Raw genomic sequence first — 4,298 nt, 5'->3', positions numbered from 1 at the left:
GGGGGGCGTGTTTTTTGCGAGAAGTCTCAGGGAGGAGACAACAGCAAAACACGCCCCCAAATCCGAAAATGAGGCTCCCTTTCTCCGAGGCATTTTTGCTGTGCCTCGGAGAAAGGCGGTGGTGTCCCGGCGTTGCTCCCTCACCTGATCTCCTACTGTACGGCAGGAGCTCTGTGCTTGGCCGCTGAGGTGACTTGATGATTTTTCTTTCTTCAGACACTCGAAACCCTGACGGGGGCTTTGTTCCAGCGCCCCCCGGTGGTAGCTGCAGTGAAGAGACAGTTGAGAGTGAGGACGATCTATGAGAGCAGACTGCTCGAATACGACCCTGAGAGGAGACTGGGTGAGTGCACGGGGGGCACTTTGTGTGGTCGGCCTCGGAACCTGCAGAGCCACATGATGTGAGCTAGATTTCATCAGCACGCTGTGCGAGGATGACTTGTATCTATCACCCATGGCTGATGGCACTGCAGCGTGGCGGGACTGTGTGGCGTCTGCGAACCAATGCATCCTTTAGCACTGCGCATGTTCTGCGTGCAGGTCGATTTGGAACTCCGCTCCCCTCTACCCTCCCCAATTTAATTATAAAAAAAAGGCCCCCTGCTCGTAAACCCCTGCATTGTACATCTTGAGATCATGCGAGGAGGGCAGCCTGGGACGCTACAGCAGAGCAGGTAAGTGCCTTTTTTAAATAATTAAATTAGGGAGTGTTTGCCTAAAGATCGTGTTCTCAACAGAACTCGGAGTAGCCAAAACTCTGATGGCGGTACGGTGTTCTCTGCCCGGGGTTAGTTTGAACGACGTGCCTCAGGGGGCGCTGGCTGCTGGAATAGCTACATTTACTATTCAACTCTGCGCATGTTTGGACTTAAATTCCAACACCACCATTGACCCCGCCCCCCAAGCAAGTCGTCCCAATGACTGGCCTGCTAAAGAGGCGTCCGTTCTGCTGCGGTCGCTGTGAAGGCACCGCGTGAGTTCAGCTTCTTTCTCAAGGGGGGTTCCCTTTCCGGGTATCTAGGCTGTCAATGGCAGCGGCCGGGTTTTGGTACTTGGTTCAGGATGCTTTTTGTGGTTGAGCAGAGCTGTGTATTTTGCCATGCATGCACATCTTGAAAGTAATCGAGCGGCTTATGGGGGGTCCGCATGTTCAGTAACAGTCGTTATTCCTTACGCAGGACAACATGGTGACCATGCATGACGTGCTGGGGTACTTGGTTCAGGATGCTTTTTGTGGTTGAGCAGAGCTGTGTATTTTGCCATGCATGCACATCTTGAAAGTAATCGAGCGGCTTATGGGGAGTCCGCGTGTTCAGTAACAGTCGTTATTCCTTACGCAGGACAACATGGTGACCATGCATGACGTGCTGGACGCGCAGTGGCAGTATGACAACACCAAGGACTAGGCCTACCTCCGGCACGTCATCTACCCCCTGGAGAAGCTCATGGTCTCCTACGAGCGGCTGGTCATGAAGGACAGTGCGGTAAGTGCTCCGAAGCACTATGCTTATATGCCTTCAATATGCCTTTAATCATCCACTTTCTGGTGGATGATTAAAGGCATATGAGGGTTGTATGATTATCAGTTGTGGGGCATGTAACAACAGATCATCAGGTTTGCTGTTGCGCCCGTGTGACAAGTAAACAACGCAGGGAATAGAATAGGGATGCAGAGCTTCGAATCAATGCTAATCCGCTTCCGGCGGTCCTAGAAGACTACATTTCCCAGAAGCCTCTTCTCCGGGTGCGTGACGTCTATCGTCCGCTCCGGCGCAGAGGTCTCGCGAGAGCGTCGGGCGTCGGGTCCGGGCCGCTTGTTGTTGGAGCCAAGATGGTGGCGCCGCAGCCCCCCCAGGCCGAGGCGGCCGAGCCTTGGTACGTGGCGCTCCTGGGCCTGGCCGAGCACTTCCGCACCTCCAGCCCGCCGAAGGTGAAGTTGTGCGTGCACTGCCTGCAGGCCGTGCTGGGGAGCAAGCCGGGACCGCGCCAGGAAGCTCGTACACACCTGCAGTTGGGCTCCGTGCTGCACCATCACACCAAGAACAGAGACCTGGCCAGGGGGCACCTGGAGAAGGCGGTAAGAGGAGGGGGAGGGCTGGGAGTGTCGGGAGAGGGCCACATTTCTAGGAGTATCAAATAGAGTGCCAAGAACTTGGAGGATTTGAGGGGGGAGTAATGCATACCCAGGAGGGGAGGTACATAAACAGGAGTACCTGGGAGAGGACCACAGACTGATGAGAGGAAGCAATGCACACCCAGGAGAGGAGGTACATAAACAGGAGTACCAGGGAGAGGGCCACAGACTCGTGAGAGATCAGAGGAAGTAATGCACACCCAGGAGAGGAGATGCATAAACAAACAGGAGTACCAGGGAGAGGGCCACAGACTGGTCAGAGTTGAGGGGGGGAGTAATGCACACCCAGGTGAGGAGATGCTTAAACAGGAGTACCAGGGAGAGGGCCACTGACTGGTGAGAGTTGAGGGGGGAGTAATGCACACCCAGGAGAGGAGATGTATAAACAGGAGTACCAGGGAGAGGGCCACTGACTGGTGTGAGTGATACATACACTTGAGAGGAGGTACAAAAACAGGAGTAGTACCGGGGAGAGGGCCACAGACTAGTAAGAGATGAGGTGTAGTCTGAGGTGCTGACCCATTACACATACAAGTGAGGGCTTGTCCCGAGGCGCAGCCAGGAGAGGAGGGCATAGGGCATGTCACTCGGGGGGGTAAGTAGACGTCATTCACAGTGCTGCACTAAAACAACAACAGGGAGCTGACCTGCCTTGCAACCTGTATGATACGGAGCTTTTGGCACAGTTAACAACAAGGATGGTTTGAGTTTCCATTGAGCCACAAACTCCATTTTACTACTACTCTCTTCTATTAACTAGTATTTGTAGAACATTCAGTGGGACTACACGCCTGTATTTGTCATGCAACCTTTTATTCTGCACAAGCCTTTCCCGGTTCACCAATTGTGTATAACTGTGGTATGGGCATTATTTTGTATTTTGCTGGAATGTGTATAACATTAGAATGTGGAATTGCATTTTTTTTCTTGATGAACGTTTAATTTGCATTTGCAAACACTCGAACGAGTTGTGCGTTTGGTACATATTTTCATGCTGATCATCATATTGTAATCGTCAGTTAGCGTACCCCTGTAAAACACTTCCTATTCTTTTGACACACTGTTATAATTATTATCACAGGTATAGCTAGAAGCGCTCTGGAATTATAAAAAAAATATATATTTCTCCAAGGGATGGAATGCTTCAGAGATCTACTTTTCCCTGAGAAAAAAAGTTCCACTTGTCCCTCTTGGTGCCTTGGAATAACATGACAAGTTATGGCAGTATACTTATTTCATCAGGGCTCATGTTTTATCCGGGATTGGTTCTAGCAAGGCTGGGTTTTTTGCCGCCTTCTGCAAATCTATATACATGTGCTGCAAGTAATTGGTAGTTCCATGTTTATAATGCAGTGTGACCCACGTAATTACTTTTTAAGGGTATTAACCAAATGCTCTCCAATCTCTTTCCAAATTGGAAAAGGTTGTAAATGTACGTCTACAGAGGCAGTAGTTTAGTTGTTTTCATGATGAGGAAAGGGGGTGTAGGGATAATGAATATGCAGTTGATTGACAGATTTTCACATGAGCACGTGTAACTCTGTGTTTTTGCTAATGTGAAAATGGAAATACTAAAGTTACCTAGGAGTAAGGTTTTCCGGCATTATCTGTGAATTTCTGAATGTCATAAACATTTCACAGAATGTTGCTCATAATGCTTTGACGTCAATTCTCCATTACTTGTTTACAATATTTATCTGTGTGTGGGTGCAAATGCAATAGGTCTCGCATTTGAGAGTGATTAAACTATTGACATTGTAAATAACAATGCAGTTTCTTTAAATGTTTTAAAAACAAAAACATAAAAATGTCATGAGCAATGCCAATAGCTCTAACTTTACCAATGCCGAGACCATTGCATTGTAAATGCTTGTTCTCTTCTGTCAATGATACAGTGTATACTATTACGATCTGTATATGATGAATGCTTTCTTTTCAATAAAATAAAACTTTTTTAAAAAGAAGGAATCCCTGCCAAAGAAGAACAGCCAGGAAGACTGAGGAAAACTGCTGCCATTGCTGAGTGTCTGGAAGCTGACCTGCAGTTGCTGTGATTACTGAGGGAGAGGACCAAGGGACTGTCTGCTGTGTTCTGTGTCCCCCTTACTTGAAGAGGAGCTGTGCCGTGTGCTTTGCCCCCTCTGAAGTCCACCTATCTCCAAGG

General features: G+C 48.9%; 1 non-coding gene across 1 annotated transcript; it reads left to right on the top strand.

The window, feature by feature from the left end:
• Positions 1-391: 391 nt before the first annotated feature.
• LOC146857752 (small nucleolar RNA SNORD83) lies at positions 392-467 on the top strand. The gene has a single exon (XR_014980288.1). It is a non-coding gene; the product is annotated as a small nucleolar RNA SNORD83 (small nucleolar RNA).
• Positions 468-4,298: the final 3,831 nt, after the last annotated feature.

This window comes from Triturus cristatus, chromosome 3_2 (assembly GCF_964204655.1).
Source record: "Triturus cristatus chromosome 3_2, aTriCri1.1, whole genome shotgun sequence".
Lineage (NCBI taxonomy): Eukaryota > Metazoa > Chordata > Amphibia > Caudata > Salamandridae > Triturus > Triturus cristatus.
The sequence above is the reverse complement of the archived record's forward strand: the minus strand, read 5'-3'. Positions and strand labels throughout refer to the sequence as shown.